This window comes from Cricetulus griseus (assembly GCF_003668045.3).
Source record: "Cricetulus griseus strain 17A/GY chromosome 1 unlocalized genomic scaffold, alternate assembly CriGri-PICRH-1.0 chr1_0, whole genome shotgun sequence".
In the NCBI taxonomy this organism is placed as follows: Eukaryota; Metazoa; Chordata; class Mammalia; order Rodentia; family Cricetidae; genus Cricetulus; species Cricetulus griseus.
Genome location: NW_023276806.1, coordinates 254,143,880 through 254,166,064, shown reverse-complemented (window position 1 = coordinate 254,166,064; position 22,185 = coordinate 254,143,880).

The window sequence follows — 22,185 nt, the reverse complement described above, 5'->3', positions numbered from 1 at the left end:
TATGGCAACATCCAGCTATCGTCTTACACTAGTCAAACTCTATCAACAGCCCAATTCTTGTAGCATCTTCCATTGAGTCACTCTGGACTAATGACCACTTTTCTGTCTCCTGAGTTCTTTCCATAGCCTTCTACATGACTTCTGTACTACTTTATTACCCCTGTCACTTATCCAAATCTATTTTCAATAACAAATCAATCCTGTTGAGTCAAAGTCTATCATTCTGCTTCAAGTTCCATCCTGCTGCCCCATTTCAAAGCCAAAGCCATACTGACCTGCCATCACCCCAGTCTCCGTCCTCAGTTGCATTTCTCCTGACTCCAAACTGCCTGCCGATCAGACATGGCCACCATGCTCTCTCTGCTCCCTCCTAGGCTGTTTTCATTTTGTTTCCTGTTGCCTTCTCTCCTTGGCAAAGTATCTTGAGGGAGAAGGGATTTATTTTAGTTCACCATGTTATAGTCCATCATAGCAGGAAAGTCACAGTAGCTGGAGCTTGAGAGAACTGGTTTCGTCACATCCATGGTCAAGAGCAGAGAGCAACAGATTAATGCATGCATGCCAGTGCTGGCCTTGCTTTCTCAAAACAATCCCCTACACACAGGCCGTAGGCTAACCCATCTAGCCAACCCATCTTGGGAAGGGAGAATCCCTTCCCAAGTGAGTCTAGATTGTGGCAAGTTGACAACTAAAACTTAACCATCACAAAGACTATGGCAATTGTCTATCTTGAAATCCTTCTTCCTCTGGTCTCTGAAACATTCCATTTTTCTCAGAGAGGCTCTGCCTATTCACCTTGATAAAAATACCATTCCCATCTTTGTGTCTTGTTTTATTTTTCTCATTTGTACCTCTCACCCACACATTAGATGCTTAATTATTTGTTTGTGTTCTGCCTGCTATGTCTGACAGTGGTGTTGTCTCTGTGTGTAACTTTTTTATTGTAATGTCTAGCTTGAGAAATAGTTGTTAGATACTTGCTAAATAAATCAGTGACTGTGCTCTTATGGGGATTATAAGACTATGGAACAATAAAACAAAGCATCCTTTTCCCCTTTTCTGTTCAGAAAGAGATGGCTCAGTATACAAAGTATTTGTCACACAAACAAGAGAACCACAGTTCAAATCCCCACCCTCCACATAGAAAGCCTGCATGGTGTCACAGTTCAAATCCCCAGCCCCCATATAGAAAACCTGCCTGGTGTCACTTTCCTGTTGCTCCAGTGCTGGGAGTCAGAGACAGGTTTCTGGGGACCCATTAGTCAGACAGTCTAGGCCATTGCTTCTCAACTTGTGGGTCTTGACCTCCACATGGGTCTGATGTCAGATATCATGCATGTCAGATATTTACATTACATTAAGATTCATAACAATAGAAAAATCACATTTCTGAAATAATAATGAAATAATTTTGTGGTTGGAGTCACCACAACATGAGAATTGTATTAAAGGGTCATAGCATTTGGAAGGGTGAGACCAACTGATGTAGGCAATCAATGAGCTTCAGATTCATTGAAAGATCCTGTCTCAAAAGAAAGAAAGAAAGAAAGAAAGAAAGAAAGAAAGAAAGAAAGAGAGAAAGAAAGAAAGGAAGAAAGAAAGAAAGAAAGAGAGAAAGAAAGAAAGAAAGAGAGAAAGAAAGAAAAGGGGAGGGGAGGGGAGGGAAGGGAATGGAAGGGAAGGGAAAGAAACCTGGTATGGTGGTGCACACCTTTAGTCCTAGTACTTAGGAGGCAAAGACAGGCAGATCTCTGTGAGTTTGAGGCCAGCCTTGTTTATATAGTGAATTCTAAGACAACCAGAGCTATGTAGAGAGCCCTTGTTTTAAAAAAGTGACCAACCAAGGAAATAGATAGGCTACCTGCAGATCCTCACTTGTCCTTCCTCTCCCCCAAACTCAACTACCATCCCTAGCTCTGCTTCCCTCATCCCTATTGGCGTTATCTCCAGCCCATCAAACAGATCTTCCTTTTCCAAGCCTTTGCCCACTCATTGCTTTATCCCAGGCCTCAACTACAACAGACTATTCTAGCCACAAAAACAGGTGGGCCAACTTCAGATCTTCACCTCTCCCTCCATTCCTGTGTGTCTAATACGCACTGCCCCTCACTCTCTGTCTCCATTTACAGGGATCCTGGTGGAACATACAGTTTTTCTTCCTTCTGTCAGCCACCTCAGCCAACCCTCTTCCTAGGTCATCCCCATTCCCCAGATTCCAATACATAGAAACACAGTGCCCAAAACTATCAGGATCCCAGAAGAATTTCTTATCAGGAAACACACAGCCATCACACTCTAAGAAACAGAGAGGGCCACAAAACACCCATCCAACAAAGACAATACGAGATACCAGTACCTAGAACTACAGTCTTCCCAAACCCAGATGCCCAGATCCAAGTCTAAAAACACAATCAATAACAGCCAGGACACTATGTTTCCACTAGAGCTCACTACTCATTGATATTATTCAATATCAGTGGTCTCCAATAAAAGACATAGACTAAAAGAATGGATGTGAAAACAGGACCTTTCCTCTACTGCATCCAAGAAATACATTAACATCAAGGATAGACATCACCTCAGGGTAAGAGGATGGAAAAATACTCCAAGTAAATGAACCTAAGAAGAAAGCTTGTGTAGGCATTTTAATATCTAATAAAGTAGTCTTCAAACCAAAACTAATCAGAAGAGAGATAGGAAAAGACACTGCATCCTCATCAAAGGAAATGTCCACTAAGAGGACATCTATGCAAACCTTAACATCTATGCACTAAACACAGGAGATTCAAGTTCATAAAGGAAACACAACTTAAACCACATATTGACCCACACACTGAAGTGGGAGCCTTCAATATCTTACCCTTGTCAATAGACAAATCATCCAGACAAAAACTAAACAGAAATACTGGCACTAACTGGCATTGTGAACCAAATAGACCTAACAGATATTTACATAACATTTTACCAAAACCACAAAAGACTATACCTTCTTCTCAGCACTTCTTGGAATTTTTTCAACACTGACCACGTACTCAGACACAAAGCAAGTCTCAATAGAAACAAGAAAATTGGAATAAGACTTTCCATCCTGCCTGACCACCATGGATTAGTTAGACATCAACAACAGAAACAAAAGCAAGCTTTCAAACTCATGGAAACTGAGCAACTCACTACTGAATGAAAAATGGGTCAAGACAAAAATAAAGAAAAAAAATTAAAGACTTTCTATAATGGAATGAAAATGAACACACAACTTACCCAAACTTATGGGGGGGGGATGACTCATAGAAGCTGCAGAAAAGTGTGGCTTTTCCCCAGTACAACTCCATTAACATCAATGTCTCTCATCCGACTAAACATTTGGGCTTTGACTCGGAGTTCAAGTGAGAGAGCCTGCCCCAATGAATAAGGTGGAGAGGGATCAAGAAAGACATCAGCATCAACTTCAGGCTTCCCCATACACAGGTGCATGTGCATACACACACACACACACACACACACACACACACCAGAGAGACAACCATGCAGCTGCACTGTGCATGACAGGCACAGCCCATTCAGCTGTTGCTCAGCCAGGCAGTAGATGACACTGTTCTCTCTCTCTCTCTCTCTCTCTCTCTCTCTCTCTCTCTCTCTCTCTCTCTCTCTCTCTCTCTCTCTCTCTCTCTCTCTCTCTCTCTCTCTCACACACACACACACACACAAACACACACACACACACACTGTGCTAAAAACTCACTTAACACCTTTTAAGGGCACAATGCTTATTGTCAACTGATAGAGGAAAACCTAAAGTTTCACACATCTAACAGCCATCTACTTGTCCCCTATGCCCATGGTCCCCTATCGGCTAGCAGCCACACCATGCCACTCCCTGCTTCTGTGTGTTTAATAATCTCAGATGTACCAATGGGGTAGAATCCAGCCTTCTCACTTCAGAAGTGAGTAGAATGGGAATCGAGGTCTAGAGGACATGCCTGCCTCTAGACCTCGGGAGGCAGAGGCAGATGGATCTCTGAGAGTTCGAGGCCAGACTGGTCTCCAGAGCAAGTGCCAGGATAGGCTCCAAAGCTACATAGAGAAACCCTGTCTCGAAAAAAAAAAAGTAAGTGGAGAGTGATCCCAGAAAGACACTCAACTTAGACTTCTGGCCTCTACATACATGTGCACACATGTGAACACATGCTCATGTAAGCTCATCATATAAAAATCTACCTGGGGCTGGTGTTGCAGGAGATTTGTTCATACTGTTGTTCTGAGACTGCCAATGGAGTGAAACTCTCGTTCAGAGGGCAGAGTCCTTGTTCAGCTGTCTGGAATAAACCAAGGAGATCTGTGTGTGTGTGTGTGTGTGTGTGTGTGTGTGTGTGTGTGTGTGTGTGTGTACCCAGATAAGGCTAAAGAGACACAGGGAAAAATAAGGAGGGTCTTGAAAAGATTTAAGGGCTTTTTTTTTTTTATCTGGGAAGGTGGAGAGGAGGGTCAGCCAATTGTGTCTCCATCACTCTGTAGATCTATCAGGTTTATACCCTAATATCTGACTGCTGAGCATTATTTATTAATAGAAGTAGTCACTATAGGCTGGTGAGATGGCTCAGTAGGTAAGAGGTACTTGTGGTCAACCCGACAACCGGAGTTTGATCCCTGAGATCCACATGGTGGTTCTATACCTGCAAATTGTCCTCTGTCCAACACAGACAGACAGACACAGACACCTCCCTACACACACACACACACACACACACACACACACACACACACACACACACAGTACTTTTTAACCCACCATACTTTTGCCTAAGGGAATACTAACCCCAGAGTCACCAAGAAGACAGAAAGTCAGTAGGACAGTGTCTAGATGCCCACTTTTATGTTTGCTTACTACACTGTTCTGGCTACTCTGCTGACACCACTCACATTCCTGTCACAAAGGTGTTCCAAAGAGGAACACCTTTTTTCCTTGATAAAGACAAGGTTTGCATGGGTGGGTGGCAGCCAGGTAGGGTCTGGTCAGGAGAATCTTAGCTTCAGTACCCTGCCTTCCAGCCAAGGTTCCTGAGTCTAGGGAAGAGGCCTGGAACAGAGAAGTAGAGCCTATGGGAAATGCTGGCACCTTCTAGCAATGATAGTCTTGTGCGTACCTGGGCTGACTTGATGACTCAGGCCTGGACTCTGCAGTCTAGCATAGGAACTCAGAAATGGCCTCCCATGGGAACAGGGATCTTAGGCCAAGGGGAGCTTACCATGTGCCTGCCCATGACAAGGGCTCTAAATCTGGCCATACCCCCAAGCCTCTGCCCCATGAAGACTTCCCAGGAGCCTCTGGGCACCACACACACACACACACACACACACACACACACACACACACACACACACACACACACACACACACACACACACGTCTACAGTTTACTCCCAGGCTGTAAACTCTGGGAGTTTATAGAGATCTTTTTTTTTTTTTTTGATAGAGCAAATTTTATTTTCTCTGTACTTTGGTTTATTAAAGAATCCCTTTTGTAAATTCTTTTGTTAAAATAGGGTGTGTGTGTGTGTGTGTGTGTGTGTGTGTGTGTGTGTGTGTGTGTGTATGTTCCATTTCAGACTTTCAAAATATGGAGTCCTTGTCTATATGTGCATGTTATAAAATTCATTAGAATGTTTTTTATCTCCCTCTCTCCTGGCTTTATTCTATTGTATTACTGTAAAGACTCACAGCTTAGAGCTAAGGCAAAGGGCAGCCCCAAGTCTCTCAGATCTCTATCTGAGCAAGTTCCTCATAGTCTCACTACCATCCCCAGGGATGTCTTGGGGCCACCTCCACAGGAAACCTAGAAGAAGCTTAGTCTCTTGGGACAAATGGAGACTCTACCTACCGTTTGGATTGGGACCAGGAAGGGGGCAGAGAGAAGGGTGCAGAGGAGTGTGGCAGGAATTCTGGAAACAACTTTAGAGACTGTATTCTGCAATCAATTATTTATTAGTGAACTCTGAGAACCACCGCTGTTTGTTTTCTGCTCGCCTAGAGGATAAGGACTTTGCCTTAAGAGTTGTCTATTTAAGAACTGGCTAGGATTCCCTGGGAAATACACAGCCCCTCCCTGGACAGTGTTTTTTGTGTCTCACCACCCACACCTCTGAACCTTGCACTGAGATGTGTACCCTCTCCTCCCAAGCCTTCAAGCTAGTATAGAGAGGCCAGCCAAGAAACTTCTGGAAAGATTATTTTTCACCATTTATTAATGTTCCTTGGCCTTGTCACCGAATAATTAGGCCCAGGAAATTTTTACAGCATACAGTTAATTACCATCTGGGTTGATTAACAAGCCAAGGCTCTAGATGGCATATGGAGGCCTTCTGAGAATCATGGGGACACATGTGAGTCATGGTGTTGGCTATCACATCCCCATGGGGAGATAGGATCCTTTCCATGGTGTGTGGGAGGTGCCAGCAGCTCCCCATTACCCTCAAACCTCTCATTCCTAGGAAAGTGCTAAGCACACCTTCTCCCCTGAGATGAAGTAAGGGCTCGGGTCCTGGCAGGAAGCCAGGCTCTCAACACACAGAGACACCCACAGGACCCCAGGAATCCTCTCTAAAGCATGTGGATTTGTGGCATGAAGCCCAGCATTCTAACCCTTTGGTCTTAGCTAAGATTCTGTTGACTTTGTTGAGAAGCTAGGAGAGGAGGCTGGAGGGACAGGTGAGCAAGAGAACCCGGTCGAAGATGCTGCTGCTGCTGGAGAGGTCTAGACTCCACCACCTCCCAGAGATGCTGAGGACAAGAAGAACCAAAGACCTGGTTCTACTTTCTTATCAAGAAGTGCTCACAGCAGGTATCAGGCCAGGTTGTTAACAGAACAGCCACTACAAGGAGGTTCTGGGACATTGGTAGACAACTCTGAGCAGCTTGGGGTGGTACCCAGCTACAAAGAGCTGGATGGGAGATAGACAGCCACTGAAGCCCCTTCAGGCAGACAGGAGGGCGAGCCTTGTGGCTGATCTCAGACTCCACAAACTACTTCCCTCCATCCTGGGTGGTGCAGGAACATGTGCAGTCCAGAGGACGTTGCAAACATCTTTCAAGTGTCACCTCCAATATCACTCCATGGCATGGGAGATGCCCAGACATGACCTCATATGTGAACCAAGCACAAACTAGCTTGGCAGTGGGTTTACAAGGTGCTCCCTCCAGCTCCTCTGCTGGCCTGGAGGAGTCAAGCCTTCCTTCAGGATGGTGTTCTTAGAGACAATGTCAGAAGATGTGGGGAAATCCGCTGGTACCAGTTATAAAGACTGGTACAATTGTTTATCAGGCAGGAGTCAGGGGTTTCCCAGGGCTACAGAAGGAGCCTCATCCTGCCCATGTTACTTTTATGTCTCTGTGACAGAGGCCTGAAAAGCTTTAAAGGAGGGAGGATTGATTTGGGTCCCAGCTTGGCTGGCTCCATGCCTGTGGACCTGAGGTAAGGAAGGAACATGTGGTAAAGCAAATATGCTCACACATAGTGGGCAGAGTAAGAAGGGGGCCTTCTTCATCCAGCAAGACCCCACCTCATAAGGTTTCTACCACCTCCCCCAACAGCACCACTATCTGGGCCTAAGCGTTTCTCATATGAGTGCCACAGTGTAAGCACTCACACTTCTCAGCTGTGGGAGGTGACGCTGAGGTCCAGAGAGGTTAAATAATGGGCAGAGGCTCCCACAGCAAGGATTTGAACCAGGCACCCTAGCTCTGGGTGCCTTGTTATTAACCAGTAGCTTTTGTTGTCTACTAGGAGCATCTATTATATAGCAGACACTGTCCTGAGCCTTTTATTCATGGATTCCTTATTAGTAACCACATTGTACAGATAATGAAATTGAGACAAAGAAAGGTCACATGCTATCACTTGGTCACATGGAGAGCCATGGAGTCAGTGTCTGGCAGATGAGGGCCTTGGATGACATCCCCCAGGCACTGGGATGCTCGTGGTCATCTATGGTCTAGGATGCAGCAGAGGCAAGGAGATGCACCTCTGGGTATATTGCAGAGACTGCTCTGGATCAGGCCCTGGCTAGGGAAGGGCAGGGGGTGGGGCTGCCTCTTTCATGGCTCCTGTGGCCTAGTTTCTAGCTGACTGCCAGGTAGTGGGGCCTGGCAGGCAAGTTAAAAATATCCCTCAGTGACAGCCAGGCCTTCACTCTGACGCTGATGTGGATTAAGCTGGATGCATAGCCTCAAGGTCATTGACATGGCTATGGATTCCACTGCCCTAGACAGAGTCCAGTAGAGAGGGGACCAGCACAGGGCTAGTCCAGCCTAGTACTGGAGGCCAAGTACCAGCTTATCCTTATCCATCTCCCAGGCTCTCTGTCTCCCCGAGATGCCTTAAGCAGATTTTCTTACTGGATCTGGGCCCAGGGACCTCCAGGGAAGCTTGTCTCTGGTAGGTGCAGCCCATGGTCTGGCTGCCTTCTGTGTCAGCTTCGCCTCCTCCCCCAGAACCTGTCTCCACCCTCCCTTCCTGAGTGACAGAGTGACAGAGTCAACTTTGGGTTGACTTTGTAAAGCTGTGCCAGGTGAACAACCTCTCTCTCTCTCTCTCTCTCTCTCTCTCTCTCTCTCTCTCTCTCTCTCTCTCTCTGTGTGTGTGTGTGTGTGTGTGTGTGTGTGTGTGTGTGTGCGCGCGTGCATGCGTGCATGCATGCATGCATGCAGCATGTCCATTTTGTGTACAAGACATTTAGAAACCTCAGGACTTAGTCTGAGAATGTGGCTCAGTTGATAGTGTCTGAGGCTCTGGAATCAATGCCCAGCACTGTGTGAACCAGGCGTGGTGGGGCATTCTGTAAGTCTTGGGAGGTGAAGGCAGGAGGACCAGAAATTTAAGGTCATTCTTGGTTATACAACTAGTTCAAAGCCAATCTGTGCTCTATGAGACTTTGCCTGAGAACAAGGTTGTGTGGGATCACCCCCACATCAGCTAAAGCCTTTTCAAGTCAGCAGCATCCCAGGCCACACCTCTCCAGGGATAGCCTTTCTTTTTCAGAGCAGGCTCAAGGCAAGGAGCTTTGGAAACTGGGCAGAGCTGCCTTGGGGCTGGGAGAATCTCATCTGGGTAAGCAGTTAAGGGGATGATGCTTAGGGCAGGCACATTCTCCTATTCTGGCTGAAGGCAGATGGTCATGGGACCCAGGCAGCAGAGGCTATGGCCTTGAGCTGTGCTTGCAGGCCCAGTGGGGCTTGCCCTGGAATGAGAGCGCAGGGCTGGTAGGGCTGAGCTGGCTATGGCTGTGCTTTATATTGTCTACTGGCCTTGAGTATCTGCTTCCACACCCTCTGTGTACACTTGCAGTCACAGGAGCTTGAAGAAGTAAATTAGCATTTCCCAGAGTCCATTGCTGCTTTGATTTCTGGCTATGATTAGCTTTGCCAAACAGAGGCATTCTGGGGAGCACAGGAAGATGGTGGGAGCTATTCCTTTATGAAGGAATCACATGGTGGAAAGGTGGGGTGATGATTTGCAGCTACTGGTATACCCATGGCCTTGTAACTTACATACTGGTGCATGGCAGCTGGAGTGGTACAAGTAAACCTAGCTTCTAAGTGGTACAAGCCACTTAGCTTCAGGCTCATAGCTGTGGACATGTGACTGAAGCCTAAAGTCCAACACTGGTCCCCAGCACCCATTTGTCTAATCCTCTCTTCACAGAAGAATCCCCATTGCCCTCGTCCCTTCTGACTGACACATCTCGGGACACACACATCTGCTTTGTGCCAGAAATGGTGATTGGTATATTGGACACAACAGGGACAGGTTGTACCAGACTGGACTCACAGGTCAAGAGAGATGCAGAGCCCAATGTGCCTTTGAACCATGGAGTGTGCAGAGTCAGAGATCCCCTGATGCTCAGAGAGAGACCTCCAACCAGATCTCAGTGACCTAACATGGATGCCAAAGGAGAGCATGGCAGACATCACAAGGCCCTTCAGAGGTCACACTATCCTTGCCCAGAAGCCTAGGTCTGAGGCCCTGTTGAAGTTGAAAGGGAACGGCAGGCAGAGTCAGCTCCAGGAACCCATTCAGAGAGGGAAAGAGCTGTGGGAACACACTGAGACTGTCAAGATATGACACTTCACGGGGAATCTTCCCCTGGCTGTTTAGAATCCACAAGACTGCCTCTACTGTCCACATCCTTTATCTTGGAAGGTCAGGAGCTGTGGCTGCCCACCAACTCCAACCAAGAAGGCTCAGAGAGGAGAGTCCAGGCCTGGTCCTAGCAGGCCAAGGTCTGCACACAAGGCAAGGAGAAGCTGAGGCTACCTAGCCAGACATCTTTGAGAGACCCTCACACCCCTACAGAAGCCTACAGTAGAATAGCAATGGTAGAGTGTTGGTGGCCAGAGAGACAGCTCAGTGGGTAAGGTGCTTGCTGTGTAAGCATGAGGACCTGAGTTCAAATCCACAGGAGCTACATAAATACTGGATGTGATAGACTATCTGTCACCCTAGGTTTAAGGGAGCTGAGTCAGATTCTCAGGGCACGCTGGCCAGCCAGTCTGGTGGAGATATCAAGCTCCAGAAAAAATAAGATCCTGTCTTTAAAAGATACAAGGAAATAAGGGGATGCGGGACATACCTGGACTCTTGATGTTGTCCCACACACAAGTACCTATGGGACACCTGTACATACTTGCACATATGCATTCATACACACGTATATAAATATATTTATTTATTTAAGAAAGGCGGCTGAGGCTATTCAGAATAATGGAGCCAGGTGTGAGCTGTGCTGTCCTGGCCCTTGACCATTGGCAACCTCTGACTGGCAGAGGTATGTTTGGCTGATGAGGGCTGTGGCACTACCAGACCAGGCCCTCTCAGGAGTTATCATCACCCTACTAATGTCATTTCATGCCTGTGTCACAGATGAAGAGCTGAGCTCCCCCTCCAAGAAGGGAGGAGAGGCAGACATGTCTTCTCAAGATGGATTGGAGTGGCTGGGACTTGAACCCCATCTGCCTGTCTTGAAGCCAGGGGTCTAAGCACTTGTTCTGCTAACCCAAACAGGGTGCATGCATTCTGGACCACCTCGAGAGCATGTACACCATGGGAGTTCTGCTTTCAGCTCACTGCAGCTCCTCATGCCCCCTCCTGCCCTGCCCCACTTCTGACCTAGGCAAGGCAGATAAGGAAGTAAGGCAGAAAGCCAGGGCTCTGCCTCTCCCTTCTGGCCCAGCAGGCGCTGACTGTATTTTTTAAAATCTTTTTTTTCCTTTTGCTTTCAGTTTAAGCTGTAACTGTCAGGCTGCTCCAACACCATCCACTGACATTTAAGTCCCAGTGCTTTCTAAATTCAGAAAAGAGATTGGCCACAGCTGCTGCTGTGGGGAGGCCAAGTGGTGGGTGCTATCTGGGCTCTCTGTGTGAGGAACAGGGAGGAGAGGGAGGCCCTGCAATGATGGGAAGGGGAAGATGGGGGTGGTGGATGCCCCAATCACATTCAACCCTAGCCTACCATTTCTCTCGGCTTTGACACGTTTGTCAGAGTGAGAACATGATAAGAACCTACAGGTTCTATTTGTCAGACCTTGGCAAGGATTTTGACCTTGAATATCTGGTCCCCACTTTCCTGTCTTATAGCAAGTGCCATCTCTGTACTTCTCTGTTGTGGATGCAGGTGGAAGATTCCAGTTCCACCAAGCTGAAGAGGAATCATCCGTTTATGTTTTATCATTCTCTGGTAACTCCTGGTGTCCATGACATTGCAGGCTTTAATGGGCCATGTCACAGTGAGTGTTTGAAAAATCTTTCCACTTATAAAGATGAAACAAAACTTCAGTAGGCTTCCTATCTATTTTATGCCTGGAAACACCATGATTGATTAGCCAGCCCCGAATGTCCATACAAGCCATGCCACCAAAAAAGCCCATTTGATATGCTGACCATTATGGGTCAGGGCCATCATGGACATTACTTGGTCTGTGCTGCCCATTAAGATAATTACAATCACTTTGCCCTTGGCAATTTAATGACGACACATGGGCCTTGCTATCTTGGAGCCCAATTAGCATCTTCAACCTTAAGGTTTCACCCAAGAAAAAGTGTGACAATGAAACTCTTCAGATGTGCTGGTGCCCCTCTCACCCATTTTTCGTCTTATAGGATTAGTGAAGGGCATGTCTTCTGGGCCCATTATGGAGGATTAGGTTTTACACAGTGTACCCACTCTAGCATTGTAATTTCCCTTAAAGGCCTTAAAATCCCTTCATCAACACTAAGCCAAGGAATACCAAGCATCTCTAACTGCATTTCAGTAGTCCATCTTTTGAAAAAATGTTTCAGCCAACTAATCAAATCAACTTGTGAGGTAGTTTTTTAACTATGAGCTTCCATATTAAACCGTTAATCTCCACTCAGAGGGTCCATATCAATAAACTCAACCTGATCCACTTTTATGTTCCTTTCACCATTATCCTACACCCTTAACACCGTTCCCACACAATTTCCCAGACTTCTGCTTGGATAAATTAGCAAACTCATCAAGCTCTTTAGTATTATAGTGCACCTCCTCTTGGGTTACACTTTCTATCCCTCTAGAAGCCTTCTTTGCTTCAAGTCTTGGTTATAGTTCTAGAGTCAACTATTGGTGGGCTCTGAGGGAAATCAGTATTGTCCCGGCTGGCATCTCCTTCAGAGGAAGTCACTGCTGGTTTAGCAGATAATGGAGAATTAATTTCCTCAGTAAAAGGTGAAAAAGGCGATGTGTCAAGGGGCAGGGCTGAGGGTACCACTTCCTTAGGTGAGATAAACACTTGAGCATCTGAGGGTTCAAAGTTCTCATTGTCAACAGGGTCCTCCCACACATCTCCATTCCAAGTTACTGGATCCCATTCTTTACCAACTAATGTCCTTATTTTAAGTGCCAACACCCTCCAGGGCTGGGACCTGAACTTTCTCTGTAATTCAGCCAACCTTATAATGAGGACTTGGGTTTGATTTTCCATAACTTGACCTCTGTGAGTGCTGTGAGTGTGCCCTGGAAGATTCCCTTCCAGGGCACACTCAAGAACCTGTGGAGTGTTTATTCACATTTGGGGCTGGTCAATTTTATCATTAAGTTCCTTGTTGTCCTTTACCATATTGAGATGCTAGAAGTTGGATAATATTATCACAGAGTTCATCCCTATCCTTTGTCAATTCCAGAGATGTTAAGAGAAACTGACTAGCATCATCATTTTCTTTATTTTTCCCCAAACTGTCAAAAGTTTCATAGGCAGAGTTACCAAATTCATTGTTGCTCACAACTGGGGAATCAGGATGATGCAATGCACATGTCTCCTTAAGTGTGTACTATAGTTGACACCATGGGCTCTCAGTACTCTCTGTGCTCCCACAAGAGGTTTCAGTAACTAGAAAGGGTTGGGTAACTGTAGATGTTGGCAAATTTGAAAGCCTATTCCAAATACTTCTGTTATTGGAGAATCACTTCTGGTACCAAAATCTGTATTAGTTAGAGTTCTCTAGAGTAACAAAACTTGTGGAATCTCTCTCTCTCTCTCTCTCTCTCTCTCTCTCTCTCTTGTGTGTGTGTGTGTGTGTGTGTGTGTGTGTGTGTGTGTGTGTATGTGTGTGAATGACTTACAGGCTATGGTTCAGCTAATCCAACAATGGTTGACTGTGAACAGAAAGTCCAAGAATCCAGGAGTTGCTCATTTCATGAGGCTGGATGTCTCAGCTGGTCTTCAGTAGATGCTGCAATGCAGAAGAAGGAGCTCTTCAGCTAAGATAACTTCACACATCTGAACATGGAGACCCTCAGAGTAATAAAATAGAACCTTTATCATACCAACTACATGTACTTACAAACTTCTTGCTGGAGACAGAGTAAAAACTGGTTCTTGGAAAGTGGATTGTTATTACCAAGGAAGAACTAGAGATCTTTCAATATAAAGAGTTGTAGACATTTCTTCCCTGGTTGAGAGATCATAGAATGTTAGACAATGAAGCAACACAGAAAATCGGAAATGGAGAGACTGGACTCCTAGATGAGCAGCTCCAGTGAGAAGCCCGATGAGAAGCACTGCCCTGAGTATCCCAGGAAGACACTGAGACTAAATTTTCAGCATCCTCTCCTTCCCTCCCCCACTCTCTACCAAGGTATTTCTGTAAATTTTCCTACAACCCCACTCCCTGCTTTTTTCCTTTTCATCCCATACAAGATAGCCCCAACAGATAGCATCCTAAAAACCCACAGATACCAGACATCCAGCAGCAAAGGGTTTCACTTATTTTTGATACTTTATGAGATTTTATTTAGTTTACCCAAACAACTATCTAGCAATACACAAACCCATTTTATACAAAACAAATCCCTAACACAGTCCAGTCTCTTAGCAAGCATCACTCTGATCCATTGGGATTTCAAAGTGTTGAAAACAAATTCTCAACTCAAGCAAGCTCACACAGGTTCTCAAAGAAAAATCCTTCCACTCTGTCCTTCCAGAGGCTCAGTTCCAATGACCACGGTAGCTCCTTGATGGATTTTAGGGTGCCTTTATTTCCTCTGTAGCCTGTGTTTAAAACTAGCATCCTCTTGCCTGGTGCCTCATGACTGTCTCTAAATGAGTCTGGTCCAGCTTTCAGCCTGTCTCCAGATTCGGTCATCTTCTCCACAGCTGTCCATCGCTCCCTCCCCCACACCCCTTTTCTTGCGGTATTTCTCTCCAAAAGTTTTGGTTGTAATTTTCACAATGATTCCGGGCTGTAGCCAGGAGTCTTTTCAGGAAGTTCTTTTCTTTTCCTCGATGTCTAATTCTGTCCAGGGTAGGTAACGTCTATGTGGCAGAGCCCAGTTCTATGAATCTTCTCACAGATGCTGTACCCCGCCCCCATGTCCTCAGGGCACTTGTCCCCAAACAGCCTGACCTGGACAGTGTTGCTCCCGCAGAGCTCCCTGGCCTTTTATTCACACTAACTTTTTCTTCATCTGTCTAATTCCATGAAACAGGCACCCTCTGCTCTTTCCTTTCCAGACCTCTTCTCACTTGCTCCTTGGTGAATTGAACAGTTTTCATCAAGGTCTGGCATCTATATTTCTGCTTCCAGTTGTAAGTGAATTGTTTGTGGATCTCTATGTACTGGACATACCAGCCTTTTGGTGTCTTGTTCACTTGACACAGCCCTTTCTTCCCAGCCACTTTGTGAAGTCTCCTCTCCCACCCAGTGACCTTCATGTGGTCATGTTTGGGTGGCTGAGATACTTGTTGTACACAATGTTGTGGACTTCATGCTGAAGTATCTCCTGAGAACTTCAAGAATGTCCTTTTGGAATTCCCCTGAAATCAATCCATAAACTACTGTGGTTTTTCCAAAGCCAGCAAGAGTTTTCTCTGAGACTTAGACATCCAGAGGCATGTAAAGCTGTTCTTGTCACATCATTGCTTCTGGCTCATCTGGCAGTGCCAGCTAAGCTTCTCGAGTCCTTTGGCCTTGATCCTGTTGGTCTTTGGGCTCAGAAAAATCCATCCTTTCCATGATGGCATGGAGGGCAGTTGGAGTTGAAATAGACTCTACCAGAGGACCTTATAGCATGTGGAGACTAAGACTCACCCCAGCTGGCAAAGCATTCTGTGTGAGCAGCCTGGCCTCTGGGCTCCCATTGGCTCTCTTCTTGACATCCCATTCCCCGAGAAACACTTCATGTAAACCACAAACAGCAGTAAAGGAAGCTGCGAATTTTATTTCCACAGCAGAGGCAGGATCCTGAGCTGGAGACCGGACTGGTCTTCATAGCAAGTTCCAAGACATCCTGAGCTACTAGAGAGGTTGTCTCAAAAAAAAAAAAAAAAAAAAAAAGGAGAAAGAAAGAAAGAAAAAAATCTTGTCAGGCTGAAGTTAACCCTGTAGTTAATCATATCAGTCCCACACTGTTTCCTGAAGCTGAACAGTCGCATGACTGGAAGCCACACCGTCTCTGACTCCTTTGCCTCCCTTTGGGACCATTTTCTTCCTATTGCATTGCCTGGTCCAGCATTGATATGAGAGTTTGTGCCTGGTCGTACTGTAACTTGTTATGCTGTATTCTATGGGTATCCCTGGGAAGCCTGCTCTTTTCTGAAGGGAAATGGAGGAGGGGTGGATCTGGGGGCAAGGGGAGGGAAGAGGAGGGGCTTGGAGCACCGGACGGAGGGGAAACTGGTCAGGATGTAATATATGAGAGAGCAATAAATAAGTAAATAAATAAACACAGGTAATATATGAGAACAGAATCAGTTAAATAAGTAAGAGTCCACACTTTGGCTGTGATCCTTCACTATCCTGCTAAATGTCACCTATGTGCCTGCAAGTCCAGCTCACCATCAAAATACAAATTTGACCTGGGCCTTGGAGAGGATCACAGTACACGGTCTACAGGCTGCTTCTTCCCAGGGAAGGGTCAGAATATAGGATCTACAGGCTGTTTCTTCCAAGAGGAGGGTCAGAGTACAGGGTCTACAGGCTGGGGAGGGTCAGAGTACAGGGTCTACACACTGTTTCTTCCAAAGAACTTGATGAAGAACTGGCTACTAGGAGAGTCCCTGGGATCCTCCAGTGCTGGGGCTATAGGTGTGTGTGCTGTCGGTCCATGGTTTTTACTGGGAATCGCAGTTCAGATTTTCATGCTTGCACAGAAGCTTGCACTTCACCCATAGAGCCATCTCTCCAGCCCAGGCCCAGAGCTTCTGAACCACATATCACCTAGCAGATAAAATCTGAAACCTACAGAAGTACAGAAGCTGCAGTGACCGTGCAGAGAACCCCAGTCTCTGCTTGCCATGGTTCAGGAAGGAGGTGAGATCTCAGAGGCTGGGAGTAAACCGCGACTCATCTGATCACCAGAGCCAACCAGCTAGCAGGCAGTGGAAGTTAGCTTGCTCCATTTGTGAAACGTTGTCCTTCTCTTTACTTGTGCTTGCCTGGAGTCTGATGGGAGGGAATTATGGGAAGCTCCACACAGAAGAGGGCTTAGCTATCCTCAACTCCACTCTCATTATTCCCCTGAGAGAGTGCTGGGCCCACTGACCCCAGTCTGCTGCAGGAGCTTTGCTGTCAGTGTCTGGGGCAGCATGTGCTTACCTCTGACAGATGCGCCTGAGCCTCTCAGTCCCAGGAGTGTTTCTGTCTTATGGATGAGAGCCTGCAACATCTGTACCTGTCGGGTGACAAATCCAGACACATTCCCTGTCTGGTTAGAGACGCATCCGCTCCAATTATGCCCGAGAACCTGCCTGCTGCTCATGGGTGCCTTCAGCAAAACCCAAACCAAAACAAACAAACAAAAAACAGAGACATCCATGCTAGGAGGGAGGTGTGCAGAAGGGTCTTGGGTGGGAGGCTGTGGACTGCAGTAAGGAACAGGACACCTCCCACCTCCCCTGTGACATGGAGGTAAAATGAATGGTGAGAACACCATGACCCCCAGCCTTCAGGGTCACCATGGCTTGTCTCTTAACACTAATGTTTCACATCTCTGAAGAACTCTCACAGACAGGGTTGGGAGATGGCTCGATTAGTAAAGAGATTGCACCACAAGCATAGAGACCTGAGTTTGGACCACCCCCTGCCCAGGATCCATGGAAAGCTGATGTAGAAGCATAAGCCTGCCTGCCTGCCATCCTAGTGCTCCATGCTAAGGTAGCAGACAGAGACAGAAGAATTCCCCGAACTCGTGGGCCAGCTAACCTGATATACACAGATGACCTTGTATTAAACAAGGTAGACAGTGAGAACTGACACCTAGGGCTACCCCACCTCACACACACACAGACACACACAGACACACATAGACACACACACACACACACACACACACACACACACATATATATATATATATATATATATATATATATATATGGAGAGAGAGAGAGAGAGAGAGAGAGAGAGGCAGAGAGAGAGGCAGAGACAGAGAGACAGAGAGACACACAGAGAGAACTCTCCAGTGAGTGCTCTGGTCTTGATGTTCTGCTCCAGGCTTTGAGAGGAGAAAGCATGGGCAGACAGCCAAAGGAGCAGGCAATCTCATAGCTAGACAACCCTGCTTTGTGCCTTTGGATCTAGCTTGCATTTCCTTGCTCAAGTCCCTAAACAAAGACACATGAAAAGGGTTTCCTTGCTACATCCATCCCTGCTAGTGCCTTCCCAGCAGGTGACAGCTCCCAGCAGGAGATGGCTTCCAGGTGGGAAGATGCCAGAAGGCCTTAGCTGCTTCATTGTAGTGCTTTAGTTGGTCAGGTAGGCCTGACCCATCTCATGCTATCTGACCCTTCCCTGGACACTAGAGTCACCTAAAAAGAGGAACCTCAGTTAGGAAACCACCTCCATCAGATTGGCCTGTAGCTTGCTTGTGGGGCATTTTCTTGATGGCTGGTTGATGTAGGAGGGCCCAGCCTGCTGTGTGTGTAGTTGGTCCAGAGTTAGATGGTCCAGATGTAGCAAGCTAGTGTGTAGTATTCTTCCATGGTTCCTGCTTTGCATTCCTGCCCTGACTCCCCTCAATGGCACAGTAGCCTATGGGATGGAATGAATGCATTCCTCCCTGTGGTTGTTTTCAGTGTTGGTGCTTATCATAGCAACAGAAAGCAAATTAGGACACCTCCCCTCCTTAGAGAATACCCAGAATTCCTATGCCATCCAAGCTCTGAACACTTCATCCTGTCAGGACAGCGGTTCCAAGTCCCACCTCTTGGAATAATTGACAGAGGTTTTGTCCCAGGACACAGGCATCTATGAGTTTGAATTAAAATTATGGGAGCCAGTGCTACTTGTGTCTACTTGCTGGTAATAGTAAAGACCTAAGAATCTGGCTTCAGAGGCAGCAGAGGGTTTCAGGATCCTTAGCAGCCAGGGTTAAGAAGCCAGAACACAGCCCCAGCAGCCAGGCCCCTTCTGTGGGAGTCTGATCCAGGCTGGTTTTAGCCTTGTTGTTAGTTGTGTAGCTACTTCCAAAAATCTGGCTTCTCCAGCCACTTCAGATCATTAGTCTCTGTTTAAACTAACCAGAGTGAACAGGGCCTGGAATCCCAGTGGCCTGCGATGCAGAAGCAGGAGAATCAAGAATTAAAACACCTGCCCTGAGTGAATTCGAGGCTCCCCCAGACAACTTAGCTGAGATGCTGTCTCAAAATAGAAAGTTTACAGAGAGAAGGGCTGTGGATATAGCTCACTAGTAGGACATTTCCTGGCATGTACAAGATCCCAGGTTCACCACCTCCCCAGTACCACAAAATTAAATAGAAGTGAAATCATACCAACTTACTACAGAGAGTTTGAAAGCACCCTGAGGTACAATACTCCATCTGAATTGGGATGAAGGGTCTGTGGAGGAAAGGAGTGTTGTCAGGGGGGAGGGAAAGCAAATCCTAGGCAAGCGTCGCAGAGGAGGATGGAGGAAGGAACCACCGACGGCAGTGGGGACTTGTCAACGGGGCAGGAGGCTCAGCCGCTTCAGTGGGCCCCACTCTCGCCCTCAGCATGGTCCACAGCCTGTGTTCTGGGGCCTGCTGCAGGGGAAGCTGGTACAGCCACGGTCCTGGGGGTGTGGAAGACAGGGATGAGGCCTGCTAGCAACTGCCTGTATCCCGCCCCAGACCCAGACCCTCTGCTGACACAATCCTTGGGATGCCCCAGACCTCTCTCTCCAGGCTGACCCTCCACCTAGTGGCCTTACATGTGGGGAACAGGGCAGAGAGGCCAAGGCTAGGAATCTCAGAGGTGGGGGCCAGGGCAGTCTGTCAGACTCGGCTCAGAGAGGACTGTGGTGGCTGCTGCAGAGCTGTAGTTACCAGATGGACTGGCTCTCCTAGCTGGAAGCCTCTGTTCTGCCCACCCAGGTGTCTCCTTTCTATCTCATTTCCTCCTCTCTCTCACCTCCTCCACATCTGTCTCAAGTCACCATCCTGAAGTCGCCTTCCTTTCTTCTCTCTCCTGCACTTCACCACCTACCTTCACTCAGCTCCGCTTCTTGTAGCCAGGAGTCCCTGCCCTGCCAACTCCACCTCAGGCTGCTTCCAGCCACAACTACCCATCAGCACCATGCACATTCCTCAGAGAAGTCAGCCTCTCCCTTGCGCTGAGAAACCAGCAGGGAGAAGAAGAGGACCCATAGTCACAGCCCACCAGCAAAGCCTAACGGGACTGTTTACGACCCTCTCTACTCATGCATCCCTCCAGCTCCATCTCTGGGCATCTTCACCACCCTCTCCTGAGCTTTGCCCCTACAGCCCTTTAGTGAGAGAGGGCAGGGGTGGGGGAGAGTTGGGGTGGGAATAACTTCCCAGCGTTAACAGCCGCTTCTGTGCGGGGAACATTATCTTAATCGAGCCTCAGCTTGTTCCAAGCCACTTGGCTGGCATAAATAATAGATGTTCAATGGGACTGTAAGCCAGAAGGGCCAAACGATGCCATGAGGTACCTGGTGCCCACAGACTGTGGGGCAGCTCCACTTCCTTCTTAATGTGAGGTACAACCCACCCTGGCCCACAACGGGGCATCTCAATCAGAAACCTGCTATGCTGTACAAAGGGAAGGAGGTGGGAACCAGCCACTCTTCCAGCCTTCCGGGAGAAGGTAGGGGAACCACACAGAAGGGTCAAGGCCAGGCTGCCAGCAGACGCGTCATCTGAGCATACAACAGACCACACACCCCTTCTCCACACACCAGCAGCTGACCTTTGGTTTGTGGCTTTAATCCTAGGGTGGTAATCACGTATCCACCTGTTCTTCAGGTCCCTGATGTCTTAGCTGTTTTCTGTGTATAGAGGAAGCTGTTGTTGAGGTAACCAGAAAATGCTTTGGCACACTGATGCTGTTTGGAGGACCTCTTTCTGTTTCCCAAGGCACCCCCTGTTTGCAGAGCCCACTGACATCTATTAAGGAAAGATTCTGTGCAGCTTGTAATACTGTTAGAAAATTCTGCCTCCCAGGTTCCCACATCTCTACCTCTGCCCTTACACCTGCTCTGACTGCTCTGCTTATCCCAGTGTCTACAACATAGGCACCTTAGCATAGGCACCCTGTGCACTGCTGTCTACTTCATGGCTGTGCTCAGAAACTTCCGATTCTGTTCTGAAAGACAGCCTTGATCCTAGGGTTTTCTGGGGCAGTGTGAGAGCATGCACTGGGGTGGGGCTCACTGCTCACTTCACTTCTGGGATCTTGTTCATACATCTGTAAGAGAACAGACGATTTTCCTTAGAGACATGTATCTTCCTTAGAGTATACACTGGCTGGTTTTATACTGAGTATCTGTGGTGGATAACAGGATCTGGGGCCATTCCATGCTTTATTTAACTTTAATAGGTCTGGTGATATAGCTGAAGCCTACTCAGCCTCCTTTGCTGCTGCTACCCAAGGCTTCTGGAAATACACACCCAGGTCACCTAGTATGTCTCTAGCAGGTCAGGCTCTACATCACAGGGCACTAGGATTTCTGGCCCTCAGAAGGGAAGGGGATGTCTGGTCCTGGGGCTGGAGTCTTATACAATCCCACTTGTCAACAGGAAGGTAGAAACTGGCACATGAACAGAGCAAAAAAGACATTGGTGGGGCAGGATCATAGAACACATGTGACATGGAAGCAGGGGGTGCTGGGAATGGAAGGGTGCAGGCAGGGACTGTGGTGGAAGTTGGGGAGGAGAGTGGGACCATCAGCCAAACAAAGTATGTATGAAATTGTCTTGAGAAAACAAATAATTTGTATGCTAATTTAAAATTAAAAATAAAAAACAAAACTCATAGGGGACAATAAGGGTTGCTTTGGGTTGGGACTGTAGCTGAGGGGATGCTTGTCTCAAATCATGGAGACTCCTGGTTTCACTCTCAGACTGGGAAGTCAGCAGGTGCGGTGCGGAAAGCTGCTTTGACTCCACGACTGTTGGGCTATTCCCTAACAAGATGGCCTTCTTTTGGTTTCCCCCTAGTGCCCATAGTGCTCATTTTTCTGTGTGCAGGTGTGGATTTGACAAGTAGGTGACAGAGCATCCTCACAAACACTGTCACCTGAAAAAGTGGGGAAACAGGAAAAAACAAACATGCTTCAGAGATGTCGGGGGTGACTCCTCCCTGGGAACATATTGTGCTGCTGACTCCAAATTCTGTGCCCTCCCACTGAACCTTGTTGCTGGTGGTTTCCAACCTGGGTTGAAGGAGAACATGAGCT